Source organism: Gracilinanus agilis, chromosome 1 (genome assembly GCF_016433145.1).
Source record: "Gracilinanus agilis isolate LMUSP501 chromosome 1, AgileGrace, whole genome shotgun sequence".
Lineage (NCBI taxonomy): Eukaryota > Metazoa > Chordata > Mammalia > Didelphimorphia > Didelphidae > Gracilinanus > Gracilinanus agilis.
The window spans coordinates 686,466,151-686,477,250 of record NC_058130.1 but is presented as its reverse complement, the minus strand read 5'-3'; positions in this window follow the sequence as shown (position 1 = coordinate 686,477,250).

Here is an 11,100-nt window from a genome sequence, read left to right as displayed (position 1 = left end):
AGAGTCAGGATTAAGTGCCCAAGCTGCTGTTAAGGGATTTTTATATCTACCAATATACAACATCAATATTGCCAACAACTATTAATCGACACCAGCATAAAGTCAATTAGAAGATCACCATAAGACTATCTCTAAGTGAACTGAAGAACTTCAAGCTTTGAGGCTAGACCGAAACCAGCCAACTGGCCAGACTTCAAGATACCAGTTTTATAATCAACTTTATAGATAAACAAAGGATCAGGGTTTCCCTTTAATCCCTCTTTCCTGCATAACTTCCCAAGGCTTTTCCTTTACCTTATCCATTATCATTAAATAGCTATATTAAGAAAGACATCACTGACCTGCTTATTCAAAAGAGTTCCAGCATATTGTCAGTTAGAGAACCATCTGGCTTTTGGTGAAAGAGTTTTATTATTAGTGATCTTCTAAACAAATCCGCAGTCAGAAATTGAAGACGAGGATGATCATCCTTGTAGTTATTAGTCAATCAAATGACTAACTGAGAGAAGTAATTATTTCCTCATTAGTTAGGTAGGAACTAAGGAAAGCAGTTGATTGGTTATTTGTATCTGCAGATTCTACACAGCTTCAAGTAACACCTAAGATCAGTAAAGTTGCTGATAAGCAAATCTATCTTAGTATCCGGATAGGAGGTTTCATCAAACCTCTCAGCAGTTTCCACCTTCATCTGTAAGATTCCTGGGGCTATTTAATAGTCATCTACGGAGTTCCTAGTCAGTGCCTCAGGATCATTGTGCCATTTAGCAGATGGGTGATGGTCCAGGACTATGCTTGAGAAAAATTAACTTGGCAGCTGAGTGGAGAGAATGGGCTGGAATGGGGAGAGACTTGAGGTCTATGTGTTATCTGTATTGGTTTTAGAGAATGAGTTCCATGAAAGTTGTCTTCTTGAAGCTTTATCTTCCCTGGAGGTTAGCAAAATGTCCTTCACACAGTAGACACTTAATGTTTGTTAAATTGAATTAAATCATATTTTCAGGCACACAATTAATGTTTGCTAAATACTTGTTTATTTTTATCAGAAAATTGGATGAAGTAATAGATGCTGTGCTCATCCCATTTGCAGAGAGCAAAGATCACTTACATTTAGATGGCAGAATTGGGATCCCAAAAGATTGAAAAAAAAACAAACCTTGATGGTAGACTAAAAGTAATGAGGAAATTTCAATTAGCATTAATGTAAGTTCCTATTCCTAGGTCCTAAATGCCAGTGGCACAAATAATGGTTGAGCAAGAACTGCTTAGAAAGCAGTCGATGTGAGTGCTTGGCCATATCCTTTTAATAGCAGCCATGCATCCTGCTGTTTCTTAAAGTGGGCCAACCTGTCTGAAATTAGAATCCAAATAATGTTTCAGAATCAACAGGAATCATTCTCAGCCTTTTCCTAAGGCTACCCTACACTTGCAATCATAAGCCAGACTAAGGTTTCTTCTCTAATAAACAAGTTGATGTTTTTACTTTTTAATTAGGATTAATTAGACAAAATTATCTAGAATCGATTAGATTTTTCCATAATCTCAACTAACTCAATGCTATTGAAATCAATACTACTTACTGTACATATTCTTTTCCTCACTATCTTAGCTTGTGGTTGTTTTTATTCAGTTGTTTCAGTTCCATTTGACTCTTCCTGACCCCATTTGGGGTTTTCTTGGGGAAGATACTGGGGGGCTGGCATTTCCTTTTCCAGTTCATTTTCCAGATGAGGAAACTGAGGCAAAGGTTAAGTGATTTGCCCAGAGTCCCATAACTACAAAGTGTCTGCTGCCAGATCTGAACTCAGGAGGATGAGTCTTCCTGACTCCAGACCCAGCACTCAATCCATTGTGCCACTTAGCTAGCGATAGCTTTTGGGAACATTTTCCAAATCATGAATGAGTTCTAGCTGAATAGTCCCCGAGAAGTAAAAACTTGGCTTCATAGAAGAGGACTCTGCCCATATTAGAAGCATAGCATATAAAGCTAAAAACTGAACTCTTTCTAATGTCCTGAAGTAGGGAAGAATGAGAATCAAATTCCTGAACTAGAGAGTTTGATTTATACTTGGATTGGGAAGGACAATCATTTGATTGTTCAGTGAAACCTCTTACCTTGATTAGAAATGCCAACAGAAAACAGTGCTGACTAATCTCAAACCTCTGAAGAAAAATGTGCAAGATCTGAAATTTTCAAATAAGTCTGAAAATTAGGACATTTTATTTACCTCTAGGTATATAGTATTCATGGAACAGAATATGTTGAATGAATGAATGAAAAAGCCTTTATTAAAGACTTACTGTGTGCAAAGCACTGTGCAGCAATGATGGGTAAAATATAGATAGATGATAGGTAGGTAGATAGATAAGTAGGTAGGTAGAAAGAAAGGAAGGAAGGAAAAAAGGAAAGAAGGAAAAAAGAAAGGAAGAAAGAAAGAATAAGTCCTTACTCTGGAGCTCACATTCTAATAGGGAGAAAAAAAACCCTACAACATCTAGGAGGTTTCAGTGATAAGAAAGATAGAAAGGCCCAACATCCTTACATCCTTTGGGTACAGCAACAAAAGCAAATGGCGATGCATCTTCTTTAATGCCATTTCCTTTTACAAAGCCATTCAATCATTTGATAATACCAAGGACTTTGGTGGCAGAAACTTTCTTTTCTGGGTCTTTAGTAGTTGCAGCTGGAAGGAAGCAGAATTGTGGGGTAGAGGGATTGTGGTGGTGATGGTAGTGGTGGCACTGTTGTTCCAAGAGTTCTTAGTACAGTGTCTGGAACATAGTAAACTCTTCATAAATGTTTGTTGTCTTGACCTGATTTACCTTCAGTGAATTGCTATTTGTATAGTTGGATGATTGGTACTGGTGGTCAACATTTGATTAATTCTTGATAAGTTTGACCAAATCAAATTTGTACAGTAAGTACCTACTGAGTGCCTACCGATGCCATTAACAGTGCTAGCCACTGGGGATGAAAAGGGGAAAAAATGAGATAATATTTGCCTTCAGAGAACTTATATTTTATTTTTATTTTTTCAGATTACAAGTTGATACAATTTTAATAAGTTTTTTGATATTTTGTGATTCATGTTCTCTCTCTCTTTCCCACCCCACCACCCTCTTCAAGTTGGTAGGTATCATTGGTACATGTGTTATCATGTAAAATAGATTTCTATTTCATCATAATGGGAAAGATGACATATTGTATACACTGGAGAGAAATTCATGGAGGAAACAAAATAAAGAATGATATGCTTTATTCTTAATTCAGGCTCCATCAGTTCCTTGGGACTTAGAAAGATTATTTTGACCATTGTGTAGAGGATATATTAGAGAAGAGAGAGACTGGAGACCAGGATATCAATGAGGAGGCTATCACAATAGTTCAGATAAAAATCTGAATAGTCCAAGAATACAAAGAAGCATGTACTGGAGGGAAGGGAACAGACACAAAGTTGTTGATGTAGAATCAGCAAGACTTAGCCTGGGATCAAGTGTGGAGCTTTAGGGAGAAGGAAGAGTCTCAGGATGGCTGAAGTTATGAATCTGTATGTCTAGGATGATGGTGGTGCCCTTAATGGAAAAGGGGAAGTTTGGAGGAGGGATGTGCTTAATGGGGAAGATGATGCATTTTATTTTAGACATATTAGGCTTATGATGCTTATAGGACTTCCAGGAGAAGGTGTAGAGAAGGCATTTAGTCATGTGAGACTACTGTTAAGAAGAGAGATCAGGGATGAATATAGAGAATTAAAAGTCATATGGTAGATATGATCATTGAAACCTTGGGAGTAGATTTGATCACCAAGGGAAAGATAATGGCAAAAGAGAAGAAGGCCCAGGGCAGTTAGGAAGGATAATTGTGATCAGGGATGTAGTTAGATGTTGATTCAGCAAAATAAACTTAAAAGCAATTAGTTATCAGGCAGTTTGAAGAAGGACCAAGAGAGAAAAAATTCCATAGAATCTGGAGGAGAGAATATCTGTGAGAACAGGGGCATTGTGAATGTCAAAAGCTGAAGAGGGCTCAAAGAGGACAAAGACTGGAAAAAGGTCTTCAGATCTAGGAACTGAGAGGTTATTGAATGCCTTTGAGAGAAGTTTCAGCTGATTGGTATATTCAACAACTTGAGTGAGGTCAGTCAAGTGAAGGTTTATTAAGGGAGAGGAAACCTTAAGTATCTTATTCCTAAGTAATTGTGAAGGAGCCAATAGTTAAGGAGAACTTGAAAATTATAGATAGAGGAAATAACTGAAGGGATAGATGCCTGCAAAAGGAGACAGGTGGGAATGCTATGGAAGGTACAAGGGGAGGGTTTAGCTTTGTCATGAAGAGATACACATTTTCCCTTTGAAATTGGGATAAGTGAAGAAAGGATGAGTGAAAATTGAAAAGGATTTTGAAGGGTGTAACAGTGTAGATGTCAGAGCCTATGATGGATAGCATTTATTTTTCCTAGCAAGATAGGGAATAAAGTCATTGTTAGAGACAGACTAGACTAAGTGTGGAGGTGGATCTGGGAGCTTAAAGAGAGAAAGTTTCAAATAGCTGCTGAGTATAGTGTGAAAGGAAGTCAGTCAGAGTAGAGTAAAAGAATTATGGTTAATAGTGAAAGTCTGGTTGACATTAAAGAACTCCATTCATTCATTAATTCTTCCCTCTGTGCATCCATCCATTTATTCAACATGCAGTTATTTGGCACTGGGCTGGGAGCTAGAATTATTAAAACAAATATGAAACATATTGTAACTGAATACTTGCGTTCTTTGGGGACAGAGTAGGAATGGACAGGTAACATGTCCACTGAAAGGGAAATACAAAATATATATGAAGTAGATACAGAAGAATTTTTTGGAGAGGCCATCACTAACCAATGGAGGAAATCAATAATATTAGCATTTATCTGTTGTTATTCCATTATTTCAGCCATGTGACTCCTCAGGACCCTATTTGGGATTTTCTTGGCAGAGATACTGGAGTGGTCTGCCATTTCTTTCTTCAGCTCATTTTACAAATGAGGAAATGGAGGCAAACAGCATTCAAAGATAGTAAGTTTCTGAGACCAAATTTGAATTCCAGCCCCAGAACTCCACTGGGCCTTTTAGCTGCCACTTTAATAAAACTTTCTGTAGGAGGTAACACATATTAAGTTTTGAAGTAAGTGAAGAATTCTATCTGGCAGAGATAAAAAGTGAGTGCATTTCAAGCACAGAGGAAGAGCCTCTTCAAAGCATGAAAGTGGGATGTGGGATGTCCAGTATAGGGGACAGCAATTAGATTGTTTTGGTGAGAATGTAGAATTCATGAAGGAGAGTAAGAAGCCTGGAAAGCCAGACTGTGAAGGACTTTAACAATCTTGAAACAATAGAATTTTACTTGTATTTTTAAAATATCAAGGAACAGCAGAATAATTGTAATGCCAGTACCAAGACAACCATTTGCCCATATAGCAGTAACTACCGTGGTACAAATTTGTTCCCAAGGGTTTTCTTAAAGACAATACAAAAGAAAACCTTGTTTTTAGTATAAAATGTTACAAATAATGAGAGCTGACATTTATATACAGCTTTGAGGCTTACATTTTTTTTTACATACATCATCTCATTTAATCCTTATAACATTCCTGTGAGGTAGATCTTGCAGGTAATATTATCCATTTTACAGATGAGGGAAAAGTTTTGGGAAGGTTGTGATATGCTGATAGTCACATAGTTTGTGAGTGCCAGAGGTAGAAACTGAGTGAATTACAGCCATCTTTATATGCCATAGAGTTTAGAGTTAAATTTATAGTAGGTTTGGTCAGCACAGTTGTGTAAGAAAAAGATAGATGGATGTGGACCTAGAGAGTAGCAGGGTGTGAATGGAAAGGAAAGATTCAAGGGCAGAGTTTAGTTCATCTTGTAACTTGTTAACTCTAGTGTCAGACTGTGAAAGAAGAAAGTGGGGATTCATAGCAGTGGTGATAGATTACAAGAAGAGGGAAGCATGAAGGAAATTAAGGTTATGGTGAATACAGAGAAGGGGTTTCAGAATTAGGGAGCAAATAAGATAAATTAAGGACACCACAAGATTATGATCAGAGAGACATTTTGACTTTCAAGATCATGGACATGGCACAATTTGGGAAGACAGTAAGACCCCTGAGTTGGAGTGCAGATGTAGGGAGTTGAAAAGATTGATCAACTGAGAGCCTCAAAAGAACACCTGCATGGATATTAAGGCTACCAACAAAGGTTACCAAACTGGCCTAATTGCTATTCCTTGTTCATGACCTTCCCTGGCTTGCCTTCATGCATCTATCTGAACTGACTTTTCCATTGTGCCTGGATGCACTCACTCCTTCCTCTCCTCTGTCCAACAGAATCTTCCCAACTCTTCATGATCCCATTGGAGTTTTTCTTGGCAAAGATACAGGAGTGGTTTGCCATTTCCTTCTCCAACTCAGTTAAAAATGAAGAAATGGAACCAAAACCAGGGTAAAGTGACTTCTCCAGGGTCTCATAGCTAGGAAGTACCTGAGACTAGATTTGAACTCAGGAATTTCTGATTGGGATTACAACCAGGTATTCTATCCACTGAGTTGCTTAGCTGCCCATAGATTTCTTAGGTTACTTCAAAATTTACCCTTCCTTCCAGGGCTTGGTTTCAGAAATTCTAGGTTCCACTTTCTATTTTACCACATAATTTTGAACAGTTGTTTTTTATATCTTTGCTTATTTATCTGTTAAAAAGGATGATGATTCTTAAACTATCTTCCCTCTCGGGTTGTTGCAGTGAGGTAATGGGTGTTTTAGTGAGATAATGGGAAACAAAGAGTTTTCTAACCAAAAATGATTTGATCCTTCCACTGGTCTGTGATATATCTGGGGTTTTCCTCCACTAGTACAAATTGCAGCCCATCACATATTCCCATCGTATGTGATTATTTCTCTATTTTCTCATGACAAAGGGAATCTTCCTAACACTTGGAAAGTTTCCTCTAGATCTGTGAACATTCCGGGGGAATAGTGCCACATGAGGTTGTCCATTTGTTATCCCTTGTTAGGTGACATCACCTAATAAAGTCCCACTTCTCTACTCTGTTGTAATATAGTAGTGACCCTGGATTCTTGAAGGCCATGGCCATGGAGTACAAGTTTTAAATGGGTAAAGGCTAGGCATAAGGTCTTATTAGCAGATTGTGTCTGCTGCCTGAGGATGAATTTAGCTAAGTACTGAGTAGCTTATTGTCAGTTGGTAAGCAAGTAGGTGATGAATTGTTTGGATGGGGCAACTCATCAAATCAAGAAAAATGAAAATTGACTCTCAATCTTGAGTAGCCCACTTTCACAACTCTGATTGACAATTGTAGAATAGCAGAAATGGAATCAAAAGATGCTAATTGAGCAGGTTGGGGGAATAATTTTGTGCTTGCAATGGTCCCCAATTGCTCCTTGAAACAAAAGCTCATCTATTTAATACCAATAAACTTCCAAGTGATTCTATGCCATAGTCTCCAAAGAATCAAAATTGTGGATGACCCTAACTGCAATAAAAAAGATTCATCAGTCATCAACTGATTAATCAACAAGCATTTATTAAACACCTACTATGTGCCAGGCATGATGATAGGCACTGGGAATGTTAAAACAAAAATGAGATAATCTTTCTTTCATGGAGTAGGAAGATTGGGAGAACAATATACCTGTGGGTCTGCAAAATGAGCTGGAGAAGGAAATGGCAAACTACTGCAGTATCTTTGCCAAGAAAACTTCAAATGGGGGTCATGAAGAGTCAGACATGACTGAAATAATTCAACAATAAGAACAAAAAAGTAAGCTGCAGCATTTTACCAATGATGACTTCATAATACACAAAATGTTGTATAAAGTATTTTTATTACTGCTCCTCAAATTATTATTAATAGTGAGGTTTATTTGGTGCTTTAAGGCTTGCCGAGCACTTTATAAATGTCTCATTATTGTTAAGACAACCCTGAGAGGCAAATGTTATTATTAATATTATTAGCCCATTTTACATATGAGGTATCTGGGGCAGAGAATTTAAGGAATTTGCCCAGGGTAACATAACTAGCAAGTATTTGAGGTAGGATTTGAATTCAGGGCTTTTGCATTTCAGGTCCAGTATTCAACCCACTGTGCCACCTAGGTGGTCTCTAGTGAATGCTTGAATTCCAAAGAGTAATGTAGAAAAACAGGAAAACCGAGTTCTTCATTAAATGTCTAAACTGCTACTTAAAGCTATAGAGAATGAGCTCAAATTCACATTCCCTGCTAGATGTGTGTCTTTGTAGACCTTAAACTCCCTTTTATTCTCTTCTCTTCCCAAATAACATCCCATTCTGACTTGTCCACATGTGCCATTCAAGTATCAGCCTTAGATATTCCCTTCTAGTTGTTGTTTATTGCAATTTCCTTATGTCTAGTCCAAGAGTTTCATTTCCTATTCTACCATTTACTTTCCATATTCTTGGGAATCACTTTACTATGCCTGCATATAAATTCTTTAATTCATTTGTGATTAATTTGGGGAGATTTATACATTATGGTCTACTGATGTGAAATTCTTGTGATCCTTTTTTCATATTTTTCTCTCTCTACTAGCATTTTCTTTCCTGGAGAATGGCATAATTCATTTATCAATTCTAAGACAAGGGCCTCATTTTTCCTCTTGTTCTATTGCTCCTTATTCCCCTAAGATAGTAGTTTAAAATAACACAGTCCTAATAGGAAACTAACTAGGTTAATGAACATTCCATTGAAAGGGCCCTTATTTATATCTTGGTTCAGGGCCAAGATGGAGGCAATGGAAAGAGCACGAGCCTTGATATTGGAGGATTTGGTTTAAAATCCTATCTCTGATGCTTCCTACCCAAACTTTAGACCAATCTCTTGGCCACTCTATACCTCAGATTTTTTAGCTTTAAAATGGAAATTTGGACGAAAGACCCTGTAAAGTCCCAGATCTAGATCTGTGAATTCTAGCTTTTTGCTTAGGCTTTTTCTTACTCCAGACTTTGCCTGATTTTGTCTGAGCAATCATAACAATTATCTTGATTATTTTGGGAAGTCTCTCCTCTTTCTAGCACTCCAAATCTTACACTCAATTACTCGTGCTACCCCAAGACTGTGGAAAAATGAATATTGGGTTGTTTCGTTTGGGACTATTCAAAGCTTTGTATCCCTGGTCTCACACTTTTCTCCCCATACCTTATCAAAACTTACCCATCCAGTTTCCCTTCTGGCCACTTTTCTGCTAGTTGGAAGTAAATGAATCAGGTAAATCAATCCAAAATCAACATGGTAATTAGCTTAGATGTTACATCAGCTTGGAAACATCATACATTAGCCTTCAAGGAAGAATAATAAACTAATAACAGTAGTGTGAATTTATCCAACACTTTATACTTTGCAATGTGCGTTCTTCACCATAACACTGAGAAGTAGGTAGTATTATCATCATGGAGGGGTGTAAGAGGTATGCAGGGACAAGTAATACTTCTGGGGTGAGGACTTGCCAAACCCTTTTCAGAGCTGCTCATCCCTCTTTAGTGTCTACCTGTCATCCAACTCTCACCTGTGACTCCAAGAAATTGTAGCATCTTCACCCCCCCAAAAAAAACATCTTGACAGACAGCTTAAACCAGATTTGGGTAATTGACAGGTCAGTGACTTTGGGAAATGTCTGCCCTAAGCATGGGAAGATTTCCCCTGGTAAAATGGGCAACTGGGAAGAAACCATTCCAAGTTCTGTGAAGGTGGCTGAAGCACGTACCACGGAGTGCCTAGAGCTCTGTCAGACACTGAAGAAGCCAGTTTCATCCCCTGCATCCTGAGCCATCATCAGTCATCCTGATTTTTGTCTTGCCACTGAACTTGAATGACTGGAAGTGAGAGTGAGGCTGATAATTTGCGTGACTCTGCTTTATTTAAATCCAATTCACTCAACAAGTTGAGGCATCACCTTGAGTTGTCATTGGTCTCCTTCCAACAAAGGATGAACAATAATTATTGCCATTTTATGGTGATATGAAGAAGCTTTACGCCATCCATTTGGGTGGCTAGGCTCACACTTAAAGACAGATATTTCTAACTCTAAAATCATGTGTAGCTCAATTTTAGCTCCTTACTCTATCCATTCCAGCACGTATTTCTGTATTTGTTATAGCTGTAAACAGAACAGAGTCCAGTGGCTTCAGCCTCCATAGGAAGAAAATTAGCTAAGTCATCAGTTATAGTCCCATTGACAAGGGCTGTTTTTAGTGGCAACCTTTTGTTACATGAAGCCATGTTGCCTTGGTCTGACACCTTCTAATAAATGCAAAGGGGCTTGACTTTCACAGGGTGGTATAACTTTTCAGTATTGTGTTGCCCAGCAGGAACTGAAGGTAAGTCAATATTTTCACATGTACATGTGAATCTTAGCTCCAGGCTCCTCCAGTCGGAGAAAGGGTCTCATTCTGGATCACACCAGTCTGCAGATGCCATGCCACCTGCTTTTTCTTGCTGCTTTCTCTTTTATTTCCATTCCATAGAATGCCAAGCATAATCAAGAATTTGAGTACCCACTTAGGGGAATGCATAATTATCTTTCATAAAAAAATAAAAAAGGATTATTCCATAAATCCGTTAATGAGTCATTCCTACTATGGACATAAGCCACTATTTGGAACACGAAAACTTGAATTTGATTCCCAGCTTGGCCACTTACTAGCCTCTTAACTCTGAGTAAGTTACTAAATCCGATCAATTCAACAAATAATTATGTGGAAAGCACTGAGCTAGGTTCTGCCTCTTCTTGCCCTTTCCAAACCTCGGTTCCCTCATTAGTAAAATAGAACAGTAATAATTGTGTTACCTCTCTCATAGAGCTGTGTGAGGATGGAATTAGATGATAGATATAAAGCCCTATGAGAGGTAGTATGACTTAATGAATCATGAGCCAGTCCTGAAACCAATAAGTCTTGGGCTCAAATCCCACTTCTGCCCTATATTGATTGTGTGACTCTGGACAAATCACTTAGCCTCTTCTTTAGAATATTCTCAAGATTTCATAGTGCTGACATTCATTAGTAGAAGGCATTTCTTCCCTTTCCATTTCTC